The sequence below is a fragment of the Scyliorhinus torazame genome, chromosome 22, assembly GCF_047496885.1.
Source record: "Scyliorhinus torazame isolate Kashiwa2021f chromosome 22, sScyTor2.1, whole genome shotgun sequence".
NCBI lineage: Eukaryota > Metazoa > Chordata > Chondrichthyes > Carcharhiniformes > Scyliorhinidae > Scyliorhinus > Scyliorhinus torazame.
The window spans coordinates 83,237,592-83,253,727 of NC_092728.1; the positions used below are offsets into that span (position 1 = coordinate 83,237,592).

Below are 16,136 nucleotides of genomic sequence, written 5' to 3' on the forward strand. Positions count from 1 at the left end.
TAATGATTTGTTCTACCCGGGGAAAAAGTCTCTGACTGTCTACTCTGTCTATTCCCCATATCATCTTATAAACCTCTATCAAGTCGTCCCTCATCCTTCTCCGTTCTAATGAGAAAGGCCTAGCACCCTCAACCTTTCCTCGTAAGACCTACACTCCATTCCAGGCAACATCCTGGTAAATAGTGCAGCACGGTAGCATTGTGGTTAGCACAATTGCTTCACAGCTCCAGGGTCCCAAGTTCGATTCCCGGCTTGGGTCACTGTCTGTGCGGAGTCTGCACATTCTCCCCGCGTGTGTGTGGGTTTCCTCCGGGTGCTCCAGTTTCCTCCCACAGTCCAAAGATGTGCAGGTAAGGTGGATTGGCCATGCTAAACTGCCCTTAGTGTCCAAAATTGCCCTTAGTGTTGGGTGGGGTTACTGGATTATGGGGATAGGGTGGAGGTGTGGGCTTGGGTAGGGTTCTCTTTCCAAGAGCAGGTGCAGACTCGATGGGCCGTATGGCCTCCTTCTGCACTGTAAATTCTATGAAAATCTCCTTTCCACCTTTTCCAAAGCTTCCACCTCTTTCCTAAAATGAGGCGACCAGAACTGCACACACTACTCCAAATGTGGCCTTACCAAGGTTTTGTGCAGCTGCATCATCACCTCACGCCTCTTAAATTCAATCCCTCTCCTAATGAACGCTAGCACACCATAGGCCTTCTTCACAGCTCTATCCACTTGAGTGGCAACTTTCAAAGATCTATGAACATAGACCCCAAGATCTCTCTGCTCCTCCACATTGCCAAGAACCCTACCTTTAACCCTGCATTCCGCATTCATATTTGTCCTTCCAAAATGGACAACCTCACACTTTTCAGGGTTAAACTCCATCTGCCACTTCTCAGCCCAGCTCTGCATCCTATATGTCTCTTTGCAGCTGACAACAACCCTCCTCACTATCCACAACTCCACCAATCTTCGTGTCGTCTGCAAATTTACTGACCCACCCTTCAACTCTCTCATCCAAGTCATCAATGAAAATCACAAACGGCAAAGGACCCAGAACTGACCCCTGCAGTACACCACTGGTAACTGGGCTCCAGGATGAATATTTGCCATCCACCACCACTCTCTGACTTCTATCGGTCAGCCAGTTCGTTATCCAACTGGCCAAATTTCCCACTATCCCATGCCTCCTTCCTTTCAACAGAAGCCTACAATGGGGAACCTTATCAAATGCTTTACTAAAATCCATGTACACTACATCCACCTCTTTACCTTCATTCACGTACTTGGTCACCTCCTCAAAGAATTCAATAAGACCTACCCCTCACAAATCTGTGCTGACTATCCCTAATCAAGCAGTGTCTTTGCAGATGCTCAGAAATCCTATCCCTTAGTACCCTTTCCATTACTTTGCCTACCACCGAAGTAAGACGAACTGGCCTGTAATTCTCAGGGTTATCCCTATTCCCTTTTTTGAATAGGGGCATGTCATCCGCCACTCTCCAATCCCCTTGTACCACCCCTGTTGACAGTGAGGACGAAAAGATCATTGCCAACGGCTCTGCAATTTAGCTCTTGCTTCCCATAGAATCCTTGGATATATCCCGCCAGGGGGACTTGTCTATCCTCAAGTTTTTTAAAATGCCCAACACATCTTCCTTCCTAACATGTATCTCCTCGAGCTTACCAGTCTGTTTCACACTGTCCTCTCCAACAATATGGCCCCTCTCATTCGTAAGTACTGAAGAATAGTACTGTCACTTCCTTGAACCATTGCAGGCATTTAGTCCAACTTTTCTGTAGTGTTCGTTAGACAGCGCGCAGTTGAGTCAACCACATTACTGTGTGGATGGAGTCGCATGTAGGCCAGATCAGGTAAGGATGGTGGATATCCTTCCCTAAGTTGCATTAGTAAACTAGATGGATTTTTACAGCAGTGATGGGTTTCATGGTCACCCCTTATGAGACTAGCTTTCAATTTCAGGAAGAATAATTGAAATCTTTCAAAAACTATTAGCTGCCGTAGTGGGTTTTGAACCTGTGTCCCAGAGCATTTGCCTGGGTCTCTGGATTGCTAGTCCAGTAATTTGACTACTATGGCACCGTTGACCATTGGAAAGAAAATGACGATGGCACCCGAGAGATATGAAGTCATAAATTTGCCCTGAGAATATTGTTCTAAATTTTCAAAGTTACTGAATCGCTATACGAAGGTATTCTGCATTTTAAGGATTCAGGTATTATATCATGCAATATATTTTGTATTCTCTTAAATTTCAGCTAGTCTGCCGAGGGTGGGGAGGACCCTGCTGCAGAGGCAGCAGTGGGGTTTGGCGTATTGGGCGGCGAATGTGGGCAGGCTGCAGCGGTGGTGGGAAGGAGAAGGGGTAGGATGGGTTAGGAAGGAGGAGGAATCTTGTAAGGGGTCTAGTTTGAGGACTGTGGTGATGGCAGCATTGTCAATGGCTAGGGCAGCACGGTGGCGCAGTGAATTAGCCCTGCTGTCTCATGGCACCGAGGTCCCTGGTTCGATCCCGGCTCTGGGTCACTGTCCGTGTGGAGTTTGCACATTGTCCCCGTGTTTACGTGAGTCTCGTCCCCACAACCCAAAGATGTGCAGGCTAGGTGGATTGGCCATGCTAAATTGCCCCTTATTTGGGAAAAAATGAATTGGGTACTCTAAATTAAAAGAAAAAAAAAAACATTGCCAATGGCTCCGAGTAGCTATTCAAGGAGCCTGGTGGTGCAGTCCACAGTGAAGGTATGGAATCAGTTGAGGCATTTTAGGGTAGAAGGGATGTCTGTGTTAACGCTGCAGTGTGAGAGCCATGGGTTTGAGCCGGGGGGGATGGATAGTGTATACAGGAGGTGGAGGGAAGTGGGGCTGGTCAAGGTGAGGGATCTGTATTTGGAGAAAGGGTTCGCCAGTCTGGAGGAGCTGAGGGAGAGGGTAGAGCTGCTGAGGGGAGTGAGTTCAGGTATTTGCAGGTTAGGGACATTGCGCAAACGGTCTGGAGGGGATTCCCTAGATTGCCGGGATACACCCTGCTGGAGCGACTGCTGCCCCCGGAGTGGAAGGGGAGGCAAGATTTGGGAATATATGCAAGTGGCTGGGGAGCAGGGAGGCGAGCGGGTGGTGAAGAGCAAAGAGAAATGGGAAGCGGAGTTGGGAGGAGAGATCAATTGGGGAGCATGGAGTGAGGCACAGCGTAGGGTAAACGGGAGCTCCTCATGTGCAAGGATGAGCCTCACACAGTTTAAGGTGGTGCACAAGGGGCAGCACGGTAGCATTGTGGATAGCACAATTGCTTCACAGCTCCAGGGTCCCAGGTTCGATTCCAGCTTGGGTCACTGTCTGTGCGGAGTCTGCACATCCTCCCCGTGTGTGCGTGGGTTTCCTCCGGGTGCTCCGGTTTCCTCCCACAGTCCAAAGATGTGCAGGTTAGGTGGATTGGCCATGATAAATTGCCCTTAGTGTTGGGTGGGGTTACTGGGTTATGGGGATAGGGTGGAGGTATGGAGCTTGGGTAGGGTGCTCTTTCCAAGAGCCGGTGCAGACTCGATGGGTCGAATGGCCTCCTTCTGCACTGTAAATTCTATGATAATCTATGACAAGGTGCATATGACTTGGGCGAGAATGAGTGGGTTCTTTTAGGGGGTAGCAGATCAGTGTGAGAGGTGTGGGCGGAGGCCAGCGAATCACGTGTACATGTTTTGGGGATGCGAAAAATTGAGAAGATTCTAGGTGGGAGTGTTTGCAGTCTTAGCCAGGACAGTGGTGGAGGAGGTGAATCCGGACCCTTTGGCGGCGATATTTTGGGTCTCATAGAAGCCAGAGCTCATGGAGAGGAGGAAGGCCGACGTCTTGGCCTTCTCTCTGATTGCATGCCGGTGAATTTTGCTGGAGTAGCGGTCAGCATCGCCACCAGCGGTAGCGGCTTAGTTGGGTGACCTGTATGACTTCCTGCGATTAGAGAAGATAAAGTATGAGTTAAGGGGCTCTTCGGGGGGGGGGGTTTGAGGAAAGTTGGGGAATGTTTGTGACCGTGTTTGAGGGGTTGTTCATCGTGGGGGGGGGGGGGGGGGTGAAAAAGAGGAAAAATCTGTACAGACTAAATTAATTGGAGGGAAGCATGTTTCCCGGGGCGTTTGTTCGCTGTTACATGTTTTGATAAATGTTTGTAATAAAATACATTTTTAATAAAAATTCAGCTAGTCATAATCTGGTGTGTTCCTTTAAGGGTGGCAGTCAGGAGAAAGCCATAAGACATATATCTTTAAAAAGACGTGTGGCTCGGAAATTGGCAAGTGTGACACCCCTGATACGTCTATCATTTCTAGTTGAGCTTCTGTTGATTGGAAAAGGGAATCAAGGCCAAGTTATTGTTCAGTTGAAACAGAGTTGGGAAGCAGAGGATAACTGGATTCAGTCCTATTTCGTCATGCATTCTGTCCTTGTCTTAGAAATCTTTGTAAATATTTTTGATTCTGCATTTAAATTAAAAGCTGCCAGTGGTTCAAAGCAAATTACCATGGATGCTGGAATCTGAAACAAAACCAGAAAACACTGGACAATCTCCACCTCCAATATTTTGTGTTTTTGTTTCATGTTAGTGGTGGTGGTGCTACATAGGGGCTGTTTAGCACAGGGCTAAATCGCTGGCAGGCCAGCAGCACGGTTCAATTCCTGTAACAGCCTCCCCGAACAGGTGCCGGAATGTGGCGACTAGGGGCTTTTCACAGTAACTTCATTTCAAGCCTACTTGTGACAATAAGCGATTTTCATTTTTCACATGTCAAATTTACTTCATTTTGCATTAATTTATTCCATTTTGATGCCGTCCATGGTTCAGTTGTTGGCACACTCACCTCTGAGCCTAAAGGTGTGGATTCAGGTCCCTCAGCAGAGACTTGAGCATAAATATCTAGATTGATACTCCAGTGGTCATGCCAGGATATTACACCAGGAGTGGTGGTGTGTATGCTGTAATAACTTTGTCGCATTAATCAGGCATCGAGTCGTTGTGTGTTCCCTGGTCTGTTCTGGGTGACCACAGTCACCGGAGAGTTTAGAATTTTCCATTTGTGCATCAAGTATCCACATCTGCCATGGTTTGTATGGATGCAGTTTAGGGGTGCTACTTGGGCGAAAGAGACTAAAGTTCCTTAGTGAATGATTTTACTTATTAAGTAAAAATACACGTGACCTACAACGCCTACAGCATATTTCCATGTCCACCTGAGAACACCTCATCCAAAAGATGGCACCTCTGCAGGGAGCGCTGTGGGTAAGGGAGCGCTGGACCTTCAGGAGGGAGTGCTGCGGGTAAGGGAGTGCTGCACCTCCAGCAGGGAGTGCTGTGGGTAAGGGAGCATGGCACTTCCAGCAGGGAGCGCTGCATCTCCAGCAGGGAGAGCTGTGGGTAAGGGAGCGCTGCACCTCCAGCAGGGAGCACTGTGGGTAAGGGAGCGCTGCATCTCCAGCAGGGAGCGCTGTGGTAAGGGAGCGCTGCATCTCCAGCAGGGAGAGCCGTGGTAAGGGAGCGCTGCATCTCCAGCAGGGAGCGCTGTGGTAAGGGTGCGCTGCATTTCCAGCAGGGAGAGCTGTGGGTAAGGGAGCGCTGCATCTCCAGCAGGGAGCGCTGTGGTAAGGGAGCGCTGCATCTCCAGCAGGGAGAGCTGTGGGTAAGGGAGCGCTGCATCTCCAGCAGGGAGAGCTGTGGGTAAGGGAGCGCTGCATCTCCAGCAGGGAGCGCTGTGGTAAGGGAGCGCTGCATCTCCAGCAGGGAGAGCTGTGGGTAAGGGAGCGCTGCATCTCCAGCAGCAGAGCTTTGGTAAGGGAGCGCTGGATCTCCAGCAGGGAGAGCTGTGGGTAAGGGAGCGCTGCATCTCCAGCAGGGAGCGCTGTGGTAAGGGAGCGCTGCATCTCCAGCAGGGAGCGCTGTGGTAAGGGAGCGCTGCATCTCCAGCAGGGAGAGCTGTGGGTAAGGGAGTGCTGCATCTCCAGCAGCAGAGCTTTGGTAAGGGAGCGCTGAATCTCCAGCAGGGAGAGCTGTGGGTAAGGGAGCGCTGCATTGCCAGCAGGGAGCGCTGTGGTAAGGGAGCGCTGCATCTCCAGCAGGGAGAGCTGTGGGTAAGGGAGCGCTGCACCTCCAGCAGAGTGCTGTGGGTAAGGGAGTGCCGCACCTCCAGCAGGGAGAGCTGCGGGTAAGCGAGTGCTGCATCTCCAGCAGCAGAGCTGTGAGTAAGGGAGCGCTGCATCTCCTGCAGGGAGAGCTGTGGGTAAGGGAGCGCTGCACCTCAGCAGTGCTGTGGGTAAGGGAGCACGGAACCTCCAGCAGGGTGCGCTGTGGGTAAGGGAGCGCAGCACCTCCAGCAGAGTGCTGTGGGTAAGGGAGCGCGGCACCTCCAGCAGAGTGCTGTGGGTAAGGGAGCACGGAACCTCCAGCAGGGTGCGCTGTGGGTAAGGGAGCGCCGCTCCTCCAGCAGCGAAGTGCCAGTTTAATAATTTATCTTTATTGCCATACAGTGGGAAGCACATAGGCGCAATATTTTAAAGCAAGAACATCATTATCAGACAATACATATATAAAAATCAAACTCTGTTTCTAACAAGTCTTCTAAAAGTCACTACATTTTCGGCAATCACTACAAAATCGGGCAATAATTCTATGTGGTGAAACAAATTAAGAATATCAAGGTGTGAACTAAATTTCTGTAATTTATACTGATGAACATGCAAAATATTGACATTGCGAGTAAAGACTTTTTCAGGCTGAGAGATAGTAAAGCCATGTATCAAACTTCACCTATATCAAAAATCAATCTTCTCTTTAAAGATTGTAATCCGAGATTTCATAAATGCTCCTCGTAAGGTATTCCCACCATGCTTTCCATTTTCCTGGTCACACATCTTTGCACTCTATAAACTGTATATCTCTCTGGAATCCAAAATGCAGATGCAAACTCCAAATGTGGGTGTACCAGCTGCTTATAGAGTTTAAAAAAAAAAAATGTAGAGTACCCAGTTCATTATTTCCAATTAAGGGGCAATTTAGAGTGGCCATTTCACCTACCCTGCACATCTTTGGGTTGTGGGGGCATAACCCATGCAAACATAGGGAGAATGTGCAAACTCCAGAGCCAGGATCGAACCTGGGACCTCGGCGCCATGAGGCAACAGGGCTAACCCACTGCGCCACCGTGCTGCCTCTGCTTGTAGAGTTGAAGATAAACACTAACATCCCAACTCAAAAAGAACGCATTTAGCACTTGTAAAACATTTTTTGCCTGCTGTAGCCTGAGCCACATGATTTGTAAACTTCAAATTACGAGTAACAGTCACACCCAAATCCTTTTCAATGGTTGAATGCTAAAGGCTGGCCATTGATACTGTGAATTAGGATTATTCTGGCCAAAATGGCAACTGAACACTTTGCCAGGTAATTTACCACTCCTTGGACCACTGTACCATAGAGAGTTCACTCTGGAGAAGTGCGTTCAAGAGTTCTTGATTATTTTCCTTATCTTGCAAATAAATTTCATGTCATCTGCACATTTCAAAACCGTACTATGCTGAATCTGGCCATCAATGTCATTAACATAAGGCACATAAGGTCCCTAAGACATTTCCTTGAGGGACTCCAGAAATCGGGTGTTGGATTTGTAAATTGCCCATTAACAGTGACCACTTCATAACAGTCCGCTGGTAAAGTTGCCTTTAATACCTAATGCAGATAATCGCATTTGTGGCACTGAATCAAAGGCTTTTCAAAAATCCAAGTAAATTACATCACATCTCTGTCAATTATAGCAGTCAAATTGAAGTAACTGAGGCACATAAATCCCCAGGGATGAAACCAAACTGGTTGCCGCCAATAAGACCATGCACCTACAAAAAGTCCAGATGATATCGATAACACCAGATTGGATGAGGCTCTGTCAGTGTACTCAGCTGGACATGTCACATGTATTTTTACTTAATAAGTAAAAGAATTCACTATGAAACTTTACAGTCTTCCTTTCGCCAGATGTTGGGATTTTGGCATGAATTTATCAAAGAATTACCCAATGAGAAATGCCATACTAGCCCCTGCCCTTCATCCAGAATGTTGCTGAATGCAACTTCCCTTTGCCATGATGTACTCTCGCAGATGTTTGATGAGTTGGCCTTGCCTTTTGCTGGCAGGAAAAGGTTATTCTGATATGTGAAGCTGACCATAGTAATAGCTCCTTAAATGTTGCTGGTGTTTCCATGGTGCTGTCTGGTGAGCCAATAACGAGCAATCAAAGAAGTAAAGCAAACAACGATAAAAAAAAAACACATCCTGCTTTTCACCACTCCATTTTACCTCCTTACTACTACGACGATGACTCAGTAACGAGTGTGATTGTTCACATAAGAAACTCCGTGTTGCTGGTCGTGGGCTCTGTGGCTTCTTGAGTGGCTGATGAGCCGAATCCTGGAGCAGCATCTTCGACTACACACTTGGCAGGTACTTGTGAGAAGTGGCATTGGTCCTTGGACTCGATCATTGATATTCGTTTCTCGAACTCCTTTTCCGGATCTCCTCTTGCTGTTGGGTGTCGACAAAGAATTGTGTTTCTTTAATCAGGAGGTACCTCCAAGTGGATCTCTTTTGAGCAAGGGTCTCTGGACGCTGATGTCTATGTTGCATTCCTTGGTAAGCCTTCAAGGTGTCTTTGAAGTGCTTCCTTTATCCTCCTCTTGTTTGGAAGCCTTCCTTGAGCTGGGCAAAGAAAATCTGTTTTGGCAGTTGGGACTCTGACACCCAATGCACATGGCGGAGTTGGTTTCAGATGATCACGGCCTTGATGCTGGCTCCTTCAAGGACGTTGATTTTAGTATGACTGTCTTCCCAGCTGACGTAGAGAATCCGTCTCGGGCAACATTGATGGTGCCCCTCCAGGGCCTTGAGGTGGCTTGTGTACATAGTCCACCTTTCTGAGCTGTATTGAAGAGTTGGGAGGACGTCTAGATGCTGCCCACTCCATTGTGAAGCTTGCTTTTTAAAAAAAAAAATCTAATTAAGGATCAATTTAGCATAGCCAATCCACCTACCCTGCACATCTTTTGCATTGTGGCGGTGAGACCCACGCAGACACTGGGAGAATGTGCAAACTGGGCAGTTGACCGGGGGTCGGGATTGAACCTGGGTCCTCGGCGCCGTGAGGGAAGCTGACTCTTGACAATGTGGGGAATGGTAGTGATGAAGATGGAGAAAAGAGTGGGGGCAATGACACATCCCTACTTGACTCCAGTCTAGACCTTGAAGTTTCAGTCTTATTCCTTTCGGTGATGACTGTCAGGGAGGAGTTGTAGGATGTTGATGGATTTCTCTGGGCAGCTGAGCTACCAGGGTCTTCCATATCACTTCTTGATTGACTGAGTCAAAAACCTTGAATGAAGGCCATGTAGAATGGTTGCTGTTGCTCCTGGCATTTCTCTTGAAGTTGCTGAGCAACTGTTCCACGGTTTGGTCACAAGATGCACTGGCTTTCCGGAAGGATTACTTTACGAACTGGGTGAAGGCGGCTAGTGAGGATTCGGGCGATGATCTTCCCGACGACGGAGAGCTGACAGTGGTCTGGACCAAAATCCACCAACTACTTGACGGTCCGAAGTTGGGTACTTCCACATCTCACGGCCCTGTCCCCGTCACCTCTCACTGATCTCTGTGGGGTTTGTCTGCAGGGGGTGAGCTGGACTCCTCTATGTAACATCTTTTAATGTGGGTATGCCCTTGCACATCAGCAGACATGGTCCCTGACAGAGGGAAGGTCCAGTTCCATGGCAAGGGAACCTCGACAACTGGGGATCTCCCGACTGCTACAAATTTTACCTGTCATCGCAGCCGTTGGTACCGTATGAGTATCTTCTGCCTGATCCACAGTTGAGGACTTGTTTTGGATTGTGCTTTGTCGGGTCCTCCCCACCGACCGTAACGTCGTGGGTGACCCTGCCAGGTGCTTCAGACTCCTGACAGCATTGCTCTCTGAGTCAAGCCCCTCCATCCTCGCATGGTGGCAATCCAAGGAAAAGTCATTTTACTAATTGGCACACCAGTTGGAAGCTCAATTGTTTACATTCTGCAAATATGCCAGTTGAGATCGCCATGATCAATAATGTTTGTTATCTTTTTAATTTGCTCATTTTTAAAAAGCAATGATCAAGGTATTGCTAGACTGGGAGTCTATGTAAATAAGAGATATAGGTGGTGGGTGAATGGATCTTTGTGTGGGTTGGGAAATGAACAACCAAGTTTTGGATAACTTCCAGTTTATGGAAGGGGCACGGGTGAAGTCCCAGTAGATGGCTGCAAAGACTGAACGTGGAGTCAGCTTGAGGATCTAAGCTTTAAGCAAATGTGTAAATTATGAATATGATTAAAATAATTTAAAGCCCTCCTTAGAATAGTGTATGCGGAGAAGCAAATAATTTTAATGTTGTATGGGAATCTCCATATTAAGTTTCAACATGCAGAATTAATAATTGTCACAGTTGAAATCGGAAGTGTCTGATTTCTAACATTTCATCTTGAACACTTGTGGCAGCTGGGTAAAAAGTAGATTGTTGTAATGCACATGACCATTTACCACCTTTTGTTGACTTCCTTGCTCACGCTTTAATTGTTTTATCATGTTTGTTTACATTTGTAATTGCTCCCTCTCTTAGCAAATTAGTCAGATGCTGCTTTTGTGTGGTTGTTCATGTAGAATTAATATTCAGATGATCTCCCTAGACAGGAGAAACAACCTACTTTGCTCAAAAGATGCTCTGTTTTACTTTTGACTGCAGATCAAATTGCAAAGATCCCAGTATTCCGACGTTGGGTCAGATTTGTTCCTTTTAAACCTCTGCAAAATACAACTGTGGAAGGTTGCCAATAAGGTGAGTTTAAAAAAACAAAAATGTTTTTAATAAAAACAAATAATCTTTCTTTCTTGAAAGCACTAGCTTATGTTTGGATGCAATTTGCGCGATAAATGATCTTGTGGTCTGACCACATGTAAGCATAAGAGGTGAATCGTTGGTTATCATTGGGCCATTGTTGGGTGGCACCGGTGCAGTGGTTAGCACTGCTGTCTGTGGCGCTGAGGACCCAGGTTCGATCCTGGCCCTGGGTACTGGCCGTGTGCAGTTTGCACATTCTCCCAGTGTCTGTGTGGGTACTCAAATTTAAAAAAAAAAAAAAATCATTGGGGCATTGCAACTGGGATTTGACACAAAATCACAGAAAATACAGTGCCGAAGAGGCCCTTCAGACCATTGAGTCTGTAGCAATACATGAAAGACACCTGACCTGCCTACCTAAACCCATTTGCCGGCACTTGGCCCATAGCCTTGAATGTTATGACGTGCCAAGTTCTCATCCAAGTATCTTTTTAAAGTGAGCCTAAGGGCTCACTCATCACATACCCTTGCAGGTGTGTGTGAAGAACACCATTTAGTTTACATCTCTAAGAATGCCACTCTTTGAAACCTGGATATTTAAGTGTTTAAAATTTTGACCTCATTGGTTTGTGGAAATAGGGGTTATTAATTGTTTTTCCCATCATTTCCTGTTGCTTTAACATTAATCACATAGCACGGTGGTGCAGTGGTTAGCACTACTGCCTCATGGCGCCGAGGACCTGGGATCAATCACTGCCTCCATAAGGAGTTTGCACATTCTCCCCGTGTCTGGTGGGTCTCATCCCTACAACCCAAAGATGCAGGGTAGGTGGATTGGCCATGCTAAATTGCCCCTTAATTTGGTAAAAAAAGAATTGGGTACTCTAAATTTAAAAAAAAAACATGAATCACCTATCCCGAGACTGCAACTGGTGTCCTCTATAGTTGGCTAATAGCAGACTATAGATATCATCAAACATGATTCTTCCCTCCTTGCTGGGAAATGCTACGGTCTGAACTCCGATTCCTGTGCTTGATATGGCTCGGGTTGGAAATTGAGTGGAGGAGGAGTCAAACTTGTGCCTGTTTTCTCTGTTACATCATATAGCTTAGCAAAAGAATTTAGGTCATGGAAATACAAGTCTAATCCCTGCTCTGTACTTTGTCAACTGGTGACAGCTATGTGGCTGTTTAAAGTTCCCACTATATCCATGACAAGAAGGGGCAAACGTCCGCCATTGGTCCCATTCCTGATCATAGCCATTGATGACCAGAGAGTTCATGGTCGTAGATCTCAGATGAAAAGTCAGACTGTAATGATGGTGCTCAATTTTCTTTGGCAATGGGAAAGAATATGAAGGGTGAGAAATCTCAAGTTGAAACTTGCTATGATTTCATGGCACTTGCCTATTTAGTTGCCTACTAAATAATCGAGGGGGAAATGTGGGGGGGGGGGGGGGGGGGGTAATAAATACATTAACTATCATTTGAAAAAAAATACTAGGGAAACTAAGGGGGATAAAGATCGAAAGGTTCCTTGGACCTGATGGGTTGCACCCTAGGATAATAAAAGGAAGTTGCTACAGAGGTGGTAGATGGACTGGTAATAATCTTCCAAGAATCGTTAAATTTTGGAAATGTCCCAGAGGATTGGAAAACAGCCAATGTAACACCTTGATTCAAAAGGGGAGGAGACTAAAAGGCTAGTTAGCTTAGCATCTGTCATGAACTCCATTATTACATCCTTTATAATGGAGTCCATTATAAAGGATGTAATAGAGCATTTAGAACTGTATAATATAATCAAGCAGCGTCAGCACGGCTTCATTAAGGGGAAATCATGCCTGATAAATTTATTAGAATTCTTTGAGGTGGTAAAGAGCAGGGTAGATAAAGGGGAATCAATAGATGTAATATATTTGCATTTCCAAAAAGCATTCAATGAGGTACTGCAGAAAAGGCTACTTAATAAGATGAGTCCATGGTATTGGGGGTGGTATATTAGCATGGATAGAGGAATGGTTGACTAATAGAAAACATAATTGGGATAAGAGGGTGTTTTCAGGATGGCAACCTGTGGAGTGCCACAAGGACCAGTCAATGGCCACAGTTATTTATAATATATGTTAATGACCTTGGCGAGGGAAATTAATGTACTATAACCAGGTTTGCAGAAGACCCCAAAACAGGTGGGAAGGCAAATGGTGAGGATGACTGTCTACAGAGGGACTTCGACAGTCAAGTGAGTGGGCAAAACTTGACAGATGGAACATAATGTAGGAATGTGATGTTATGAACTTTGGTCAGAAGAATAAAGAACCTGAATATTATTTGAATGGCAGAAAGCTGGGATTTGGGGGTCCTCATGCATAAATCACAAAAAACAAATACGCACATTCGGGTAATGAGGAAGGCAAATGGAATGTTGGCCTTTATTTCAAAGGGAATGGAGTGTGAAAATAGGGACGGCTTGCTAAAACTATACAAGGCACTAATTTGACCACACCTGGAATGCAGTGAACAGTTTGGTCCCCTTATCTAAGGAATGATGTGGCGATGCCGGCGTTGGACTGGGGTGAGCACAGTAAGACGTCTTACTGTGATGCTGACATTGGAGGCATAGAATCATAGAATTTACAGTGCAGAAGGAGGCCATTCGACCCATCGAGTCTGCACCTGCCCTTGGAAAGAGCACCCCACTTAAGCCCACATCTCCACCCTATCCCCGTAACCCAGTAACCCCATCTAACCATTTTGGATACTAACGGCAATTTCTCATGGCCACTCCACCTAACCTGCACATCGTTTGGACTTTGAGACGAAACTGGAGGACCCGGAGGAAATCCACGCAGACATGGGGAGAACGTGCAGACTCCGCGGTGAGAACCTCCACATCATTCCTTAGACTCAGCACAGCCGGTGACCGAAGCCGGGAATTGAACCTGGGACCCTGGAGCTGCGAAGCAACTGTGCTAACTACTGTGCTGCCCTAGAGGCAGTCCAGAGTAGGTTGGTTGATCCTGGGTATGGAGGGACTTTCTTATAGGGAGAGGTTAAATAGATTGGGTCTGTACTCCTTGGAGTCTAGAAGAATGAGACACCAACTTATTGAGGCATATAAGATTCTCAGGTGCTTGACAGGGTAGTTACTGAGAGGTTGTTTCCCCTTGTGGGAGAGTCTAGGACCAGAGGGCATAGTCTCAGAGTAAGGGGTCGCTCATTTAAGACATGAGGAGGAATTTCTTCTGAGGGTAGCGAGTCTGTGGAATTCTTTACCGCTGAAAGCTGTAGAGGCTGGGCCATTAAGTATGTTCAAGGCTGAGATGGACAGATAATCAGTAAGGAAATCTAGGTTTACGGAATAAGGTGGGAAAGTGGAGTTGAGGATTATATCAGATCAGCCAGCCATGATTTAAGTGAATGGTGGAACAGACTCAGTGGGCTGAATGGCCTACTTATCCTATGTCTTATCGTGGATGTATAGCAGCTGTTAAACTTCTGTTTCAAATCGAAACCAAAATGTGAATACCATGGTATTGTTTATGGTATGTTGTCTGCTGATCATTGAAATGTAAGTAGAGTTATCGTGCCAGTTTACACTTTCGATATTTGTAATTATATTAAGCTGTGTAAAACTCAGATCGATTTCAGCAAAAACTTTATTGTATGCAGTTGAATTAGATAGCAGTTTATTTTTGTGGTTAGGTTTGTTCCATAGTCATGAGTCCACTTCCTGATGTATCATAGTACTCTTAGTTATCCTGACTTCCTGCAAAACATGTTCTGCTAACAATAAGACAAAAACTGTCAGCATTCTGTTCTGCTTAAAGAATTTCAAATCACCCTGAAAGCTTCTTGGTGGTGCGGGAAGATATGGAATTGTTTGCTGTTCAGTGATGTGGGGGAACTGATGCATACGGTAAATATTCTCTGAACAATTTTGAGCCTATTAGGAAGGATAATCCACTTGAAAACTTGGTCAGTGTTCTTCTCGATATATTATTAACTTTGGAAAATTTCTTATTTTGGTTTTATTAATTTGGTGTTATTTGCTGTTGATAGGTAAGAAATGTTAATGCCAGAAATGAATTGTATTAGGATTTTAGAATCATAGAATCCTTACAGCGCAGAAGGAGGCTATTCGGGCCATCGAGTCTACACTGACCTCCCAAAAGAGCACCCCACCAAGGCCCACTCCCCGTCCTATCCCTGTAACCCCACCTAGCCTTTTAGACACTAATGGATGATTTAGAATGGCCAATTCACCTAGCCTGCATATCTTTGGACTGTGGGAGGAAACCCACGCAGACACTGGGCGTACGTGCAAACTCCGCACAGACAGTTACCTGAAGCCGAAATTGAACCCGGGTCTCTGGAGCTGTGAGGCAGCAGTGCTAACCGCTGTGCCACCGTGCACCCCATGGGTATGCATTGTTGATCTCGTTCTTGCAGGCCAGATGTAATGTGATCTAATGAATTATTTTTAATGCTGCTTGATGCAGAATTAAGTTTTCAGTTTCTCTTCTCCAGTAAATGCATAAACTTTAGCCTCTGAAAGGTACCCCTATGATGATGCACAGTGTAACATATTTCCATATCCCACTTAGCAGAGAAAGATTACTTAAATGTCAATTGTGTCCAGTTATAAGTAGTTTGATCCCATGACAGGACTGTTCTAATTGATTGTACTATCTGGTCTCCTTGAATATTATGTCGAGTGTTTTTTTTTATTATTGGCTACATCCCTCAGCCCTTTGGTTTCTGACATTTTGATTTGACAACTTTATGTATCAGTTTAACTTCAGCCTCCCTTGCTTAGATTCTGTTCATTTTCAAAATTGGTGCACTTGTCAACAGCAAGCATCGATAGTTCTGTGTCCCTAAAACTTATGTGGCTGTATTAACTCAAGAATAAACTGGGGGCAGCACAGTGGTTAGCACTGCTGTCTAACGGCACCAAGGACCTGGGTTCGATCCCTGGTCACTGTCCATGTGGAGTTTGCATATTCTCCCTGTGTCTGCGTGGGCCTCACCACGGCAACGTGAAAACATGTGCAGGGTAGATGAATTGGCCACGCTAAATTGCTTCTTAATTGGAGGAAAAAAAGAATTGGGTACTCTGAATTTAAAAAAAAGAATAAACTGGATTTTCACTGAAATTGACAAGTGACTTCTGACCTCAATCTTCTGGTCCCTGTTGGTCTGTTTTTGAAAGAACTCAAATCAGTTTTT

At 45.9% G+C, this 16,136-nt stretch overlaps 1 protein-coding gene across 14 annotated transcripts in view; it reads left to right on the forward strand.

Moving 5' to 3' along the window:
- gapvd1 (GTPase activating protein and VPS9 domains 1) overlaps nucleotides 1-16,136 on the forward strand; it is a 174,249-nt gene that overhangs the window by 17,737 nt on the left and 140,376 nt on the right. For 13 of the 14 annotated variants that reach the window (XM_072488468.1, XM_072488469.1, XM_072488465.1 and 10 more), the window contains one exon: nucleotides 10,809-10,901. The exons of the other annotated variant lie outside the window; for it this stretch is intronic. The gene's annotated coding sequence lies outside the window, so the exon portion shown is untranslated. The remainder of the gene's footprint in view (nucleotides 1-10,808; nucleotides 10,902-16,136) is intronic. 14 annotated transcript variants of the gene reach the window in all.